The sequence below is a fragment of the Manis pentadactyla genome, chromosome X (assembly GCF_030020395.1).
Source record: "Manis pentadactyla isolate mManPen7 chromosome X, mManPen7.hap1, whole genome shotgun sequence".
NCBI lineage: Eukaryota > Metazoa > Chordata > Mammalia > Pholidota > Manidae > Manis > Manis pentadactyla.
In genome coordinates this window covers 20359300-20378057 of record NC_080038.1, presented here as the reverse complement: position 1 = coordinate 20378057, position 18758 = coordinate 20359300, and positions in this window count along the sequence as shown.

The following is an 18758-nucleotide window of genomic DNA, read 5'->3' as shown; positions in this document are numbered from 1 at the left end:
CCACACTGGTGCCACCTTTGTGGGACTGCTGGACTTCCAGCCACATGTTTGCACATGAGTGGCTGTTACAAGGCTGCCTAAGTTAAAATCTGGAGTTGGTTTTTGCAACCCAGGCCCTGCTATGAATGTTCAGGGGTAATGTAAACAGTGTCACTTGCCAGTAACACCTCTGATCCCAGACAAAGTAACAGCAGACCCCTGCCAAATGCCAGTGCTTTAGTTCTGAAAATCTGCTTCCTTCTAGATATGCTTTAAACTGAAGCTTCTGTTCTGTGCCTCAGGGCAGCTGAGTCTGTGCATGAGTCTCTCAGTGATACCCCTCCCTACTGCAAGTTGGCATGCTGGGGATGGGGTTCCCTTCAGTACTGTATCTCCATCTATCCTGCCGTTTTTTGGTTGTCTTTCTATCCCTCATTTTATACAAGGTGTACACTGAGGCCTCAGTTCTTCCTCAGGAGGAACTGCTTTGTATATAGGTAGATTTCAGTGTGTTCATGGGAAGAGGTGGGTTCAGACGCGCTCTGTCTATGCCACCATCATCTCCAACCTCCTAAATTAATCGTCTGCCAATGTTTCCTCTTCCTAAATAAGTGCCAGTGTGTATGACATTGTGAGAAATACTTTTTGCCTTTAATAGTTAATATCAGAAATGCAGACACAAATAATTTGCTTAATTGCATTTTAAAGAACAATTTTTATCCTTTGCATTCTGCATAATTTGGGGGGAAAAAATTAAATGGATGTAAATGGATTAATTGATCAGTGTTAAAAAACACATTTTGACATTTGATTTAAAATTCATGGTAATCAACTATCACTTCTGTGCATCTTACTGAAATATAAGGAGGAAAATGAAAAGAGAAAAGGATTCAGTAATGAATTATAGAGTATGACAGATTCCTGTTTTATATTTTTAAACTGTAATAAAAGCATGCCGTTTTTTCCAACCTAATATGCTTTAAAATTCATTTGGTTTTGATCCTATATAAATTATGCTGAATAACTAATTTCAAAATTAAATTTCAATAAAAGCTAAATTACATTGACAAGTCAGAAAAAATGGTAAGTTCTTATTTTAGCACCCCTGGGTGTTCAGCTAGCACCCCTGGGTGTCATTTTTCTTAGGGTGTGCAGAAGTACTAAGAAGCTTCACAGGAAAAGCATGCTGAATAACCAAAGAGATATCACAAATGTTTGGGGAGTTTAATGCAATTTAGTGAAATTGCTGATTGAAGAGATTTCTCATGTTATTAGTAAATAAATGTAGAATTAAAAATTGTAAAAACGGCAAACATTAATAATTATCAGATGCTTACAGTGCATTACAATGTATCACTATCATTTAAACAGTACATCATTTTTAGCATAACAAAACAGTAAAAATTAGATTACAGGAAAACATGAAAAAGATTTAAAATCATTAAACATAGTAGTATGAATAGAATAATAGCTATGAGTTATAGAAAATAACATTATGACACAAACCCATTTCATGTCTGGATTTTTTGACAGTATGGAATCTAAATTAATTTATTACATTATTTTACTTGTTATATTTATGTTATGAGGCTTAAGAGCCTGATTTTTAATTATATTCAATTGTAATCAGATTTATATTTAAATGACTTAATGTTCATTTCTTATCTATTATAGACTGAATATTTGTGTCCCACATCCCCCTAAATTCATAAGCTAAAGCTCTAACCTGCAATGTGACTGTGTTTGGAGATAGAGCCTTTCTGGAAGTAATTACAGTTAAATGAGGTCAGAAGGGTGGCGACCTGATCTGATAGGATTAGCATCCTTATAAAAAGAGACAGTTGGAGAGCCAACACCGTCTCTCAACACACTAGGACCAAGGAAAGGACATGTGAGAAGGTGGCTGTGTGCAAGTCAGGAAGAGCGTTCCGACCAGCCTGGCTACCTTGATCTCAGACTTCTAGCCTCCAGAAGCACAGTGGAATACATTTGTGTTGTTTAAGCCACCCAGTCTATGGTATTTTGTTATGGCAGCCTGAGCAGATTTATACCCTGTCTTTGAAAACCAACATTTCATTCATGAGTTTGAGTCCCTGTTCTCAATATTAGAGTAGGTTTTTAGGAAGAGTGCTATTCCTGTGTGGCCATTTCCTCTGTATTTTGGAGGAGTTTCTCACATTTGTTTTTTATATTTTACAGTTGTGTGGTTAGATGTAGATATCACCATGAAAGTTCCTTTCTGTATATGTTAAGACACTCATGAACTTTTTAACAACTTTTATTAATCTGTCCTTGTTTGACCTTGGCTAGTGTTTGCTATTTATATTGCTGCTATTGCCTTCTCCTTCATAGCATATGTCTAGTATATGAATTTCTCTTTTTCAGTCTTTACAACCATTTTTATCTTATATGTCTTTGTAAATAGAATATAGCTGAGTTTTGCTTGCTTTAAATACAATTTGAAAATCTATCTTTTAAATAGTCAGATTGGCTTATACATATTCAGAGTAATCACTGATATGTTTGGATGTATTTTTACCATCCTATTTTTTCCTACTTAAAATGATTTCTTATTCTTCAGCTTCTTTCCTGTCATTCATTGGTTCAAAGTTATTTTATTTTTGTCCCATTTATTTTTCCTTACTTTTTGCACAGTTTTACATGAATGCCCCTAAGTTTTAGTAATTATTATTTCATTTCATCTAATGAAATATTTCACTATCGAAAGTCCCCCTCTTGCCAGAGGTAATCTTGTTGCTGATAATGATATTTATCATCCTACTTATACTTTAACAGCCTAAGCTTGCATTTATTTAAAATGTTTCATTATTTTGCTATTTAAAAATTTATTAATGGTATTATAATTTTGGCTTTATTTTTGACCCAGTATTAAGTTTTTTAAGCTTTTATTATGTTGATATATGGTATTGGATACAAAAGCTTATGAGCGTCGTCAGATTCCCTTCACTGCCCCCTTCCAGTTGTCTCCCAGCCTTTTTCACACACCAGATAGGACAGGGGTCAGTCATTTGCCTCTGCTAGACTCTTCTACTTGCGTCTTATTATACAGCTAGGTAGAGCAGCCCCGTACCCAAAGTTTCTAGTTCTTCTTCTCCTCCCATACTTGGATGGGATAGTATACTACAAGGTTAGCAGTGACTCACATAGCCTCCTATCAGGCACAATTTCACCTCATGGCCCAGCCAGAGAAATCTCATGCTGAGTGAACCCACTTGCTGATCAGTCTTTAGTATTCTCGGTTTGCTGTGAAATGTTAGCCTACAGACTTTGTTTCACATCTTTCCTTGCTTTGGTTCATGCATGCTTCCTTAGGTTTTTGCCTCCTAAATAAGTTATTAGCCCTTTAATCCATGCCTCAGGCCCTGTTTATTAGAGACCTGGTCAAGAAATAATATAGCCCTGTTTTCCCTTTCTTTGCATTTCTAGCTATAAAACCACAGTTTAAGGATGCCATGATGAAACATTTGTATTTAATGGAATTTATGCTCCTCTATCAAATTAGATCATTCTCTTCAAAACATATAAGCTTCACAGTCCATTAATATGAAACAGAGTTCATGGCAAATCCCTTTCACTTTCTCGTCCCTGCTTCAACCAAAGCCTGCTTCCTCTCGGGTATGCTGTCTATCTCAATGAATGATCCCATGAACCTGGGAACTATGTGTTATCATTTCTCATCCAAAGTCAGTTATTCACCAGGCCTGTGAATTCTCCTAAATATAGCTGGAATCCACTTCTCTCTTTACATCCACTACTTTCATAACTTAAACATGGCAGCAACCATCTCTTACTTGACCATTTCAACTATCTCCCAGTCAGGCTCTCTTCTTTCAATATCTTCAATCTCTAGTCCATCCTTGAATCTGCTACCAAAATATTTATTTTAAAGTGATACCAACCAACTCTTGCTAAAAAAATCTCCCCAGTAACTGCCCCATTGCCAAAACTGTAACATATGATCCAAGCTCCTAGCATGCTCTAAAATGACCTTTGATATCAGGAGGTTCCCTCCTGCTATTTAAATTTCTAAAATACACCAAGTTTTTGCACACCTCGTAGTTTTTTTTATATCCGTTTCTCCCACCTGAAATAATCCTGCTCCATAGTCTGATTAATTCCTATTACCCTTTAAGAGACAGCTCAATATTCATCTTTTACATGAATTACAGTTTTACTGTTTTATTTTTTATTTTTCTTTTTATTATATATATATTTATGATATTCATATTTATTTTATTTTATTACACTTCCTCTCTTAGGCCTTTCCTGATGTCCACATCACTCCTTGAGAGATGACCCAATTCTCTCCATGTCTCTTACACATTTTCAGCAGACGTGGTCTCAAGGTGGCAGCAGATGAGCAAATGAGGAAGTAAAAACATGTAAGTACCTTTTCAAGTCCCGCTTGGTTCAAGTCTGCTAACATCCTATTGGTCAAAGCAAGTCACACAGAGCAGTTCAGAATCAAGATGGGGAGCAGAACAACCTTACAGAATGAGAAGGAACTGCAGGGTTCCAAGCAAAAGGGCAAGGATACAAGGAAGGGGGAACAGTTAGGGCCTTTAGCACAATTGACCTACCACATACTGTGACTATTAATTCCCGAAGATTTTTCTTAAAGCACACCTAGAGTTTATCTACAATGATCAGATCAACCAGATCTCCACTCAACAATGTACTGTATAGAAAAGGACCAAGAGATGTTAGGGATGACTAAAGATCATGAACTTTTGGAAGTAATGCTTATTTTCAATATTATTACAAGCACATCTTGCTAGTTAACGTCATGGCTTTAGTGGTTTTAACTTGTCACTATTTGTAACAGGTGTACTTTTGTAGAGCTGGATGTTGAGATTGACATGAATTTGGGGAGAAATAATATGAAGTTAGATACTATAAATACTATACACTATAACAGTTGTTGCTACAAACTGAAAGGAAGATGTGTTTTGCTCTTTTTGCAATTCTCTGGGATTAATACATACTGAGCTCCAAAGCCAGATCAAAATGCATCTTAAGAATTCTTTCTTTTTCAAATATGAAACAATGAAAAACATCTTTTAAATTTTGTATTGGATTATCCATAAGAACCTTAATAAATACATAATGAATATATATTCACATTAGAGCCATAACTAACAGCCAAAAATGTTTACCCAGTCTCTTTGCTTGTGGTCTAGCTATTTGAGCAGATGGCTCTTCATACTTTTGAAAGACACTATTCTTGAGCTTAAGTTTGAATAAAGAAATATACCAAATGAACACCATAGATACTGAAAAGCTAGGTCCTGGACCTGGCACTGAATGAGAATTTTAAGCTAATCATAAATTACTAGAACAAGAAATCACTAGGTTGAATGAACCCCTGATTTTACCCATCTTTTTTTCCTTAGGTGTTACTATATTACCACTGTCATTTCCATCCTCCATTTCTCTTAGTGGCTGTCATATGTACATGCATATATGTGAGAGATGGTCTAATTATTGATTGGGTGGGGGATGATCACATAAATGGTGACAGAGAAGTCAAATTGGACATCCCAGGAAGTGAGTTGAAGGCAACATTATGGTTAACATCCATAAAGGCATATAGGCAATCAGCCTAAGGCAACACATTGGAAAAATTTGATACTCTATTCTCCTGAATAATAAATGAATTAATGATACTAACAATATTCATGGTAAAGCAATAAGTATTATTTCTTGACCTCTGGCTAAGTACCTGCTGAGTACCTTTCATGTTATACCTTATTGAGATCAGTCTTATTGCCCCATATCATGGAAAAGGAAACTAAGGCTCAGAAAACAATAGTCATATTCACAGAGTTAGTTAGAAGAACTACAACTGAGTAGTTCATCTGCTCAAATCAGTTGTAAACCCAGGTTAGTAGGACTTAAGGTTTCCTGCTTTTTTATCACTAAGGACATCACCTCCAAGAAGTACTTGGTTGCTAGATAAGCTACCAAGAAAATCAGTACCACCTGCCAAAAAGTAATTAATTATCAGAATCTGGGTACAGGTTGCAGCTCAGGATCTCTTGTTCAGTAACAGGTCTCAAATTCAGAGTATGACAAATCATAGAATATCTTCATGCTGAATCCCATGTTATTGGATTAGAACAGACACATTCAAGTTTTTTTATTTGTTTTGCTTTTTTAAAAAAAATAGCTCATATGATCAGAAGCCCCCCCATACTGGATGTTTCCCATTTTCTGCTCTGTTCTGGGTCCTAGGGGCTGACATCTACAGAGGATGTCAACCAGCTTAGGTTCTGGTTGGATTCCATCAACAAGAAGCACTATGAGACGGAAGCATGGGGAGAGGAAGAGTCTGGGGTAAGTATTCCTGCCAACCTCAGTCCTGGAAGTGACTGCCTTCCTTCATATCTGCACATCTGAAAGGCAGTCCATCATTCCTGCCAATACAGGTCTTACAGGGCTCTAGCCAGCACTGCTCTGCTTCTTGCCCCTCAAGACTGTTTTTACTAGTCCATGGGGGTATTGCCATCCGTATGCTTACACATCCTTAGAGTACCCACATCTCTGCAACTTATTCCTTTGTTGAATTATTTACAGTGAAATCCTTCCTTATGTGTCATCTACTTTTTGCCTACAACTTTAATACAAAAAGGACCATATGCCACAGGTTATACCTTCTGCCTCAGGGTAATTTTTAAGATGTTTTTAAATAGCATTATAACTATACATATTCAATGTGTATCATTTTATATTTGATGAGTTTGGATATATGCAAACACCTGTGATACCATCACAATAATCAAGGAAATAACATCTTCCGAAGCATGTCTCTTTGTTTCTGTTTTTAAATTTTTGTTTGTGTGGGACAAACACTTAACATGAAATCTACCCCCTTAACAAATTCTGAGGGGCACAACACCTTATTGTTAACAATAGGTACTATGTTGTATAGTGAATCTCTAACATATTCATCTACTGTAACAAAAATTTTAGACCCACTGAAAACTAACTCCCTGTGGTAATTTCTAATGCTCCTCTATTACTCTCAAAACTATCCTGGGTTGGAGGATAATTTCTATGTTCATCCTGTTAATATAAGATAAAATTGTTCTTTCTTTTAATCCAAAAGCAATGAAGGAATTGGGAATTGAGTTCACAGAAGGAGAAGGGCAAAATCGACAATATTTCATTCATAAAGAGGAGGCATTTATTCCCAATTATTTCACTCATTAGCTCTGTAAACTTGGGTCAGTAAATTTCTCTGAACCTGTGATATTATCTGTAAGAGGTGAAAAACAAAGCATCAGAGAATACATAAAGTGCCCTGCAGATAGTAGTCCTTAATAATATTATGTTATTAAAATTATCATTACTATAATATAACTATGTTTGAATTCATAACGGTCCTTTATAAAGAGCAGGTATTCAAAAAAGTTTAATGGAATTATTTAATGGCTGGTTTTTAAATGTAAATCAATTATAAGCCAAAACTGGACTCTTTAGCTATCTTCAGTTTAGAAAAAAAAATTTCATAATGACCCTCATTAACAATGTAATTTTCCTAAGGCAGGTCCAAAATAGCAGCACAGAAAGTGAGAACCCATCCTCCTGCATATACACACCACCTACACCTACACAGCACAGTTCCTCCTGAGGAAGAACTGAGGCCCAAGTGAACACTGTCTCTGCACGATGAGTGATAAAAAGACCACATAAAAAATGGTGGGACACCAAAAAAGAAAATTACAGACTAATATCCCTGATGAACGTAGATGCAAAAATACTCAACAAAATATTAGCAAACCGAATTCAAAAATACATCAAGAGGATCATACACCATGACCAAGTGGGATTCATCACAGCGATGCAAGGATGGTACAACATTCGAAAATCCATTAACATTATCCACCACATCAACAAAAAGAAGGACAAAAACCACATGATCATCTCCATAGATGCTGAAAAAGCATTCGACAAAATTCAACATCCATTCATGATAAAAACTCTCAACAAAATGGGTATAGAGGGCAAGTACCTCAACATAATAAAGGCCATATATGATAAACCCACAGCCAACATCATACTGAACAGGGAGAAGCTGAAAGCTTTTCCTCTAAGATCGGGAACAAGACAGGGATGCCCACTCTCCCCACTGTTATTCAACATAGTACTGGAGGTCCTAGCCATGGCAATTAGACAAAACAAAGAAATACAAGGAATCCAGATTGGTAAAGAAGAAGTCAAACTGTCACTATTTGCAGATGACATGATATTGTACATAAAAAACCCTAAAGACTCCACTCCAAAATGACTAGAACTAATATCTGAATTCAGCAAAGTTGCAGGATAAAAAATTAATACACACAAATCTGGCTCTCCTATACACTAACAATGAACTAATAGAAAGAGGAATCAGGAAAACAATTCCATTCACAATTGCATCAAAAAGAATAAAATACCTAGGAATAAATGTAACCAAGGAAGTGAAAAACCTATGCCCTGAAACTACAAGACACTCTTAAGAGAAATTAAAGAGGACACTAACAAATGGAAACTCATCCCATGCTCTTGGCTAGGAAGAATTAATATTGTCAAAATGGCCATTCTGCCCAAAGCAATCTATAGATTCAATGCAATCCCTATCAATTTACCAACAGAATTCTTCAATGAACCCAAACAAATAGTTCAAAAATTCATATGGAACCGCCTAAGACCCCAAATAGCCAAAGCAATTCTGAGAGGGAAGAATAAAGTGGGGGGGATCTCACTCCCCAACTTCAAGCTCTACTATAAAGCCACGGTAATCAAGACAATTTGGTACTGGCACAAGAACAGAGCCACAGACCAGTGCAACAGAATAGAGACTCCAGACATTAACCCGAACATATATGGTCAATTAATATATGATAAAGGAGCCATGAACATACAATGGGGAAATGACAGCCTCTTCAACAGATGGTGTTAGCAAAACTGGAGAGCTACATGTAAGAGAATAAAACTGGATCATTGTCTAACCCCATACACAAAAGTAAATTAGAAATGGATCAAAGACCTGAATGTAGGTCATGAAACCATAAAACTCTTAGAAAAAAACATAGGCAAAAATCTCTTGCACATAAACATGAGCGACTTCTTCATGAACATATCTCCCCCGGCAAGGGAAACAAAAGCAAAAATGAACAAGTGGGACTATATCAAGCTGAAAAGCTTCTGTACAACAAAGGACACCATCAGTAGAACAAAAAGGCATCCTACAGTATGGGAGAATATATTCATAAATGACAGATCCGATAAAGGGTTGACATCCAAAATATATAAAGAGCTCATGCACCTCAACAAACAAAAAGCAAATAATCCAATTTAAAAATGGGCAGAGGCGCTGAACAGACACTCCTCCAAAGAAGAAATTCAGATGGCCAACAGGCACATGAAAAGATGCTCCACATCGCTAGTTATCAGAGAAATGCAAATTAAAACCACAATGAGATATCACCTCACACCAGTAAGGATGGCCACCATCCAAAAGACAAGCAACAACAAATATTGGCGAGGTTGTGGAGAAAGGGGAACCCTCCTACACTGCTGGTGGGAATGAAAATTAGTTCAACCATTGTGGAGAGCAATATGGAGGTTCCTCAAAAAACTCAAAATAGAAATAACTATTTGACCCAGGAATTCCACTTCTAGGAATTTACCCTAAGAATACAGCAGCCCAGTTTGAAAAAGACATATGCACCCCTATGTTTATCGTAGAACTATTTACAATAGCCAAGAAATGGAAGCAACCTAAGTGTCCATCAGTAGAAGAAGATGTGGTACATATACACCATGGAATATTATTCAGCCATAAGAAGAAGAAAAATCCTACCATTTGCAACAACATGGATGGAGCTAGAGGGTATTATGCTCAGTGAAATAAACCAGGTGGAGAAAGACAAGTACCAAATGATTTCACTCATCTGTGGAGTATAAGAACAAAGAAAAATACTGAAGGAACAAAACAGCAGCAGAATCACAGAACCCAAGAATGGACTAACAGTTACCAAAGGAAAAGGGACTGGAGAGGATGGCTGGGAAGGAAGGGATAAGGAGGGGGAAAAAGAAAGGGAGATTACGATTAGCATGTATAATGTGGGGGGAGGCACGGGGAGGTCTATGCAACACAGAGAAGACAAGTAGTGATTCTACAGCATCTTACTACGCTGATGGACAGTGACTGAAATGGGGTTTGTTGGGGGGACTTGGTGAAGGGGGGAGCCTAGTAAACATAATGTTCCTCATGTAATTGTAGATTTAAAAAAATAGAAAAGATGCAGAAGAGCACAACTCAAAAATAAATTAATTAATTAATTTATAAAAATGGTGGGACAGATGGAGACAGGGTAACAGAGGTAACTCTACCCCCAATATAGCCCTGCGGGAGTGAATATTAGCTTACCCTTGGGTACAGAAAACAAAACAAAACAAAATGCAGCTTATAGGGCAACTACACTATAAGTAAAGGGAGCAAATTTCAGAACTAAAGCACCTGCTCTTTGCCTAGGGAAGTGCTGGAAATCTCTGAGGGATTAGTTTTGCTGGTAAGCATCATTGTTTACACTCCACTCCATACTGATAGTCCAGATGAGAGCAGTAATCAGAAAAATTCTCAACAAACAAAATCCCAGGACCAGATGGCTCCACAGGGAAATTTACCAAACTTTTAAGGAAGAGTTAATACCTGTTCTTCTCAAACAACACCAAAATAACAAAAGAAAGGATAAAAACCATAGGATCATCTCAATAGATGCTGAAAAAACATTTGACAAAATTCAACAAAGTGAGTAGGGAAGGAACATATCTAAACATCATAAAGGCCACATATGACAAACCCACAGCTAGCATCATACTCAATGGATGAAAAGTAGAAAGCTCTTCCTCTAAAATGAAGGACAACACCACCCACCCCACCATGTTTATTCCACATAGTACTTGAAGTTCTAGCCACAGCAGTCAGACAAGACAAAGAAATCCAGTTAAGGAAGAAGTAAAACTGTCACTGTTTGCAAATTATATAATATATACAGAGAATCCTTAAGACTCCACCAAAACTGTTATAATTAATAAATGAACTCAGTAAAGTCACAGGATATGAAATCAAGATACAGAAATCAGTGGCATTTCTATATACAAATAACAAATAGACAGGAAAGTAAGAAAATTCCATTGCATGAGAAAGAAAAAAACCATACAAAGCAATACATCTGACCAAGGAGGTGAAAGACCTGTCCTCTGAAAATTCTAAGGCATTGATTAAATAAATTGAAGAGGACATAAATAAATTGAAAGACATTCCATGTTCCTGGAAAGGAAGAATTAATACTGTTAAAGTGGCCATACTGACCAAAGCAGTCTACAGATTCAATGCAATCCCTACCAAAATGCCAATGGCATTTTTCACAGTGCTAGAGCAAAGAATTCTAAAGTTTGTATTGAACCACAGAAGACCCCAAATAGCCAGAGCCACCTTGAGAAGGAAGAAGAAAGGTGGGAGGATCACGTTGCCTGATTTCAAACCATATTACAAAGCTATAGGAACCAAAATGGTATGGTACTGTACAAAAATAGACACGTAGATCAGTGGAACAGAATAGAGGGCCCAAAAGTAAACCCATGCTTATATGGTCAATTAATATATGACAAAGGAGGCAAGAATATACAATGGGGAAAAGACAGTCTTTTCAATACATGGTGTTGGGGAAACAGGGCAGCTACATGCAAAAGAATGAAACTGGATCACTGTTTTATACCATACACAAAATGGTATATGGGTGTATTGAATGGATTAAAGACCTAAATGTAAGAATTGAAATTTACAAATTGAACATTGGCATTAATTTTTTTTCTGTATATGATTCCAAAGGCAAGGGAAACAAAAGTAAAACTAAACAAGTGGAGCTGCATCAAACTAAAAAGCTTCTGCACAGCAAAGGAAACCAACAACAAAATGAAAAGTCATGCTACGGAATGGGAGAGGGTATTTATACATGATACTCAAAATATGTACAGACTTTATACAACTCAATACAAAAGAAAGCCCTCAAATAATCTGCTTAAAAAAATGCTCAGAGGGTCTGATTAGACATTTTTCCTGGTGAACAGACACATGAAAATTGCTTCACATCATGAGTCATCAAGGAAATGCAAATCAACGCCACAACAAGATATCACCTCACACCAGTCAGAAAACAAGAAATGAGAAGCACTCGCAGGGATGTGGAGAAAAGGGACCCTTGTATACTGCTGCTGGGAATGCAAATTGATGTGGCCATTATGGAAAGCAGTATGGAGGTTCCTCAAAAAACTAAAATATATAAAGTGCCCTGCAGATAGTAGTTTTTTCTATTCGCAGTCATTTCAACCCTGGAAATTTATCTGAAGAAAACAAAATCACTAATTTAAAAAGATGTATGCACCCCTGTGTTTATTGCTACATCATTTACAATAGCCAAAATAGGGAAGCATGGCTTCCTATAAATGGTTAAAGATGAAATGGATAAGGAAACTTTGGTACATATTATCAATAGAATCTGAGTCATAAGAAAGAATGAAATCTTTCCATTAGTGTCAGTATGGATGGACCTAGAGGCTGTTATGCTAGGTGCACTAAGTCAAATACCATATGATTTCACTAATTTGTGAAATCTAAAATGAATAAACAAACAAAACAGACTCATAAATACAGAGAATGGACTGGTGCTTGATATAGGAGAAGGAGTAGGATATGGATGAAATAGGTAAAGGGAATACAGGTATAGACTTCAAACAATCATGGGGCTAGAAGTACATCCCAGGGAATATAGCCACTAGTATTACAATTTCTTTTTATGTTGCGAGATAGGTAGCTACACTTTTCACGGTGAGCATTTAGTTTATGTGATTGTCGAATCACTATGCTGTACCTCTGAAACCAATATATTATTGTATATCAACAATATTTCAATAAAAATAGTACATATTGCTCACATACTACATAAAGAAGACTAAATTTACTATAAAAATAGTTGTATTATTTTTTAACAGTTTAGAATTAAACATTCTGTGTGGAAGGATAATTAATGGAAATCAGTATCTTTATAGGCTATAATTTGAAACTTTGGAAGAAAAGTTTAACATATATAAATAGGCACAATATACATGTATGTGTATGTATATATATATATATATACATACACACACATATGCACATATGTATCTATCACAGATGCAAGTATATTATGTCACAGTAAATTAAAGCCAGAAAAATCATACGCTTGAAAATTTATTTATCCTTCATTCATATATTTTTCTTAACACATTACAACCTTGGCTCTCAAACCCAGCTAGAACTCTCTTTAATCCCAAATTTTCATTGCCCAATCACTCTTGGGCCTTTATGATCTCTAGTGTAGTCTCTGTATGTGGCCAGTAAATTAACTAAGAAATAGAGCATAGAAATTTATACAGATTTTAAAACCAGTCTTGGACGTAATGTATATCACATGCATATTTTATTGTCCAGAACACAACTACATATCCCCACATAACTGCCAAGGGACAAAGAAATGTATGTGTCTCAAAAGAAGAGAAGAAACGTAGACATGGGTGAGAAACCATTTTCTCTACCACAACCTTCTTAAAAATGTTGTCCACCACAGAATGTATACATTATACTTAAATGATTGACCAAATCACAAAATTGGATATTGTCCTATTCCTCAGGAACACAGATGAACAATGGTTTTTACTTAGATAACTAACTTGAATTTTATCAAACACATAACTAGACTTTGTGCCACTCCTTAATATTCTTAACCCTGAGGACATCCTTGTCCTGCATGTCTCCAGCTGAAAATAGGGAAAAAACCCTCTACCATGTCAATCCATGGGCCTCCTTTACAATCATAATATGATTTTTCCTAGGATAAACTTTTCACCATGCATTTATAGTGCTTTTCTTAGCATTTGGCCCTATGCTGAAAGGATGACAAAGTAATGGAAGATAAAGGATAAATTGTTTTTATTCTTTTGCTTAACAGAATTCATGTCAATTAAGGGTGCAAAAATGGTGAGTGATGATGTCACAATTAATGGCTCTCAGATGCAGAGTTCACAGTCCTGGCTCAGTTCTTAGCTTCTATGTGAAAAACAACCATTTTACTCTTGTGTGCTTGCATTCTGTGTTTAGAGTCAGGGGTCAGCATGCTACCTGGTTTTGTAAATACAGTGTTACTAGAATACAGTCACACCCATTTGTTTTTGTACTGTCTATGGCTGATTTCAAGCTAGGCTGAGCTGAGTAGTTGTAACAGAGACTGTATATGGGCCATAAAGCTGAAAATATTTACTATTTATATGGATTTTTCCATAAAATGTTTACCTACCACTGCTTTTAACCCATGAGGAGTGAACATTGTTTCCTTTTATAATTGCAAAGCTTCCATTTTTATCCCACAGAAAACAAGCTGAAAGCTATTAAAATCCAACTGTAACACCCAGTTAACAATGTCAGTTGTTTAGTTTCGAAAAGGTTCAAACTGAAATTGAATTAGGGAACACTGGGAAACCTTATTGAACGACATTTCTTTGTAATGATTTCCTGCCTGCAGAGGCCAGTTTTGAATGTATTTTATAGTTGTTTTTCATTTATAAATATATGAACACAAAGACAAATGGTCTGTAAAATCAGTTTTTAATCTTAGATATTTTATATCTCAGTGATATGTTTCAATATTTGTAAAAAGTTTGAAAAATAGGTATAAAGGGACTATAAAATGTGCCATAAATCTTACAGCTACCTGGGGCATATTTTAAAGAGTAGGCCTGGAAGGAGTTGCTAAAATAATACTTTGTATCCTCAAGCCTATTTGTGCAATAAATAACACATAACATAGTTCAATCTAAATGGAGCTTACTGAGGTGCCTAATTTCCATTTTAATCATAAGTATTAAAATTGCATATAAGATTTCTTATTTAAAAAATATATAAAACAAAATATAATAGTATAAACCATTCATATCAAATGGCTACATAAAATGACAGATTAGCATCACTAAGGGCAAATGTGCTCTAGTTTCTAGTTAGCATTAAAAAGTAGGAAATTATATTTCATTATTTAAGATCTTCCCACCTGTTAAAATTTAAATTTAAAAAATCATAGATGGGCTACACTTACTGTGCTAAGAATTTTGTATTATATAAGTTGTCAAATCTTTACACTGTGCACCTGAAATTAATATTGGATGTCAACTATATCTCAGTAAAAAAATTTACAAATGATGATTGCCAATTTCAGATTGAAAATTATAATGGATTGTTTTTATTTCACTCAGAGACATGTACTTCATAATGTACTAGCAATGTAAACCAGGCTAGGGTTTTTTTAATCTATTTAGGTTGGGGCTTTTCTAATGATATATTCCAGTGATGAAAATAATAGGCCCAATCTCTGTTCTCTTAGATCTATAACAACCAAGGATTAAAAAGAGAAACTAAACTGGTCTTCAAAACTAGAGTAAATTAAGAGTTTTGAATAAGAGCTGAATGCTACAGAGGGAGTGCCAAATCTAGGTTTATTAAATAGATTTTTCCTATTTTCACAAAACTTTTATAGAAATTTCTCTGTTCCTTTATAGTGGCATTAACAATTAAAAGGAATGAAGATGCAAAGAAATTTAAAATACAGGTGTAAAGATTTAAATCAAAGCATCTTTTTGGAATCTGCCATACTAATATGTTGTACTTCATAGTGATTTTTTTTTTCACTTTATATTTATTCTCATAGAGTTCAGACACTTTGGAATGGACTCACAATGTAAAAGGGACACCATCAGAGGTCAGTCTTGGCCATAAGTACAAGATAGATGATTTGCTACCAAACATCCTGCCACCTATCTGATAATCACTTTCCTATTTGAAGTTTCCCCCAGCTGTTTATTAATTTTGTGCAGCAGCCCTGATTTCCTAGGCAACATTTCTAAAGATATTTTACAAGACCATCCATGACAGACTCAGTAGGGATACTTGTTACAATATACAGATTCTTTGGCCAACTTTCAGTTTTCTTATATGAGATTCTGAAGGAGGTATGCCTGGGAATCAGTCCAAATGTAATCACAGAAAGTAGGCTAATGGCAGACAATGTCATAATGTGCCATCTCTCTGAATTCGATACTACCATTTTAAGATAGTTCTTTATGAGAAAACTGCTTAAAGTGGAAGAGAGCTTTAAGTTGGAAAGATTTCAGGTGAATTGGTAAGATTCTATAGCTATGTGGGAGTTTTTAAAAATACTTTTCTACTTATAGTACAAAGTGGGTATCTGGAGATTCCATGCTGGCTGCAGCTATACATGGGATATTTAGTTATTTAGCTTAGATTCCACTATTTAGGTTGCCTAATAGAAACTACTACTAGGAAATTTCCTCATGTGGTAGGTAATGGCATATTTGCCTACAAATTCATGTAGTAATTTGAATATTTTACACATTTCTCCATTTTTAGGAAAACCATGAATGTTAGGTGAGTAATATTTCTTACCAAGTCAGAATGGGTATCTAAATGAGTGGTTTAAATATTGTATTTACTTGGAAACATGGGTCCTGTGACTTTGGGTGTGTTTATTTCCTTAGGTAATTACTAGTTTCAACAAATACATAAAGCTTTTAAAGCAAAATTTTCAATTGATTCTTTTTGTAGTATTTAAACTACCTAGAAATATAAGAAGCCAGTTATGTATTGTTGCTAGGAGTAAACTCATTTTTGTTTGAAATCATTTTTTAAAGAAAGCCACTTACGGACAAATCAGTGAGTACCTATTAAATCTGAAACCTAGACTAATGTATTTTATGAGGATTCATAAATAAAAAGGGAGTATTATCATTTTGCTTATAAGAATAAGAAAATCAAAACCCTACAATAAATGAGAAAAAAGGGAATTAGAATTGTAATGTTCCTAGGCAAGCTAGGAAAAAAAAATGAATGGAATCACTGTACACTAAAAAACTAGACAAGCTAGAAAAATGGAAAAATTCCTAGAAATATACAACCTACCAAGACTGAATCAGGAAGAAACAGACAATATAAACAGCTCAATTACTAGTAAGGAGATTGAATCAGTAATCAAAATTCTCCCAACAAAGAAAACTCTAGTACCAGATGGTTTCATTGGTAACTTTCACCGAACTTTTAAAGAAGAATGAACACCATTCCTTCTCAAACTCTTCCAAAAAATTGAAGAGGAGGTAACACTTCCAAACTCATTTTATTTGGCCAGCATCACCTTGATACGAAAGCCAAAAAAGGACTGTATAATAAGAGAAGACTACAGGCCAATATCCTTAATGAATATAGATGCAAAAATTATCAATAAAATAGTAGCAAATGGAATCAGCAGCACATTAAAAGGATCATTCACCATGATCAAGTGGGATTTATCCCCAGGATCAAGGATGGTTCAACATACACAAGTCAATAAATGTAACATATCACATTAATAGAATGAAAGAAAAAAATCTTACCATCATTTCAATAGAACCAGAAAAAAAAAACATTTGAAGAAATACAACATCCATTCATGATAAAAACTCAACAAATCAGGCACAGAAAGAACATATCTGAACATAATAAAGGCCATATATGACAAGCTCACAGTCAACATCATACTCAATGGTGAAAGTGGAAAGCTTTTCCTCCAAGACCAGGAACAAGACAAGGGTTCACTCTCACTATTCCTATTCAACATATTAATGGAAATCGTAGCCAGAGCAATCAGTCAAGGAATAACAAAACTCATCAGAATTGGAAAGAAAGAAGAAAAATCCTAAATACTCCACAAAAAACTCTTAAATCTAATCAAGAAATTCAGTAAAGAAAAAAAACTGAATAGAAAATTTTAAAACGGGGTAAGAATCATTAATCTAATGTGCTGTTACTTGATATCTACATTATCTCATTCTTCATAAGAACTCTGGGTTGAGCATATTGTTAATTTCACAGTTTGCAAATGATAAAATGGATGCACAAGTATTGAATAACTTTCCATGCTCTGTATCCTATATAGGGTTACTTATATGATACTTGGAGACTTTAAAAAATGATATATAGCCAAGGTGAGTAAATGCTAAAGCAAGATCAAGACAAGTGATGAGGAAGTTTGCTATCACACTAACTGAAATGCAGTATGTTTTCCTTTGACTAATTCAATATAGTGGAGGAGGTAATTGCCAATATAAAAGTAAATCTAAGTAGTATAGAAGTTTTGACTTCAAAATTAAGCAATTAAAATATTCTCTCTTTAGAACAAAAGTAAGTAAATACTATGGACTAAATGTGTTACACCAAAGCTCATAGTGATGGCAGTTGGAGATGGGGGTCTTTGAAAGTAATTAGGTCATGAAAGTGGGGCATCATGATGGGATTAGTACCCTTATAAGAATAGGCTGGAGGAAGCTTGCCTCCTTTCTCTCTGCTCTCCACCGTGTGAGGACCCAGCAAGAATATGGCCATCTTTAAACCAGGAAGAGGTCTCTGGCCAGAATGCTACCATGCTAGGACCCTGTTCTCGGACTTTCCAGCCTCCAGAACTGTGAAACTAACAACTTAAGAATTTAAGGATGAAAATATATGTAAATTAATGCTTTTATTTTATTACATTGTCTAATTTTCATATCTTTTAGAACTTACTGGAAAGTTATGACTTAAAAAACATTTTCTTTCAAATCATTATTTCTGTAGAAAGGTAACATTTCAAAATCTAATG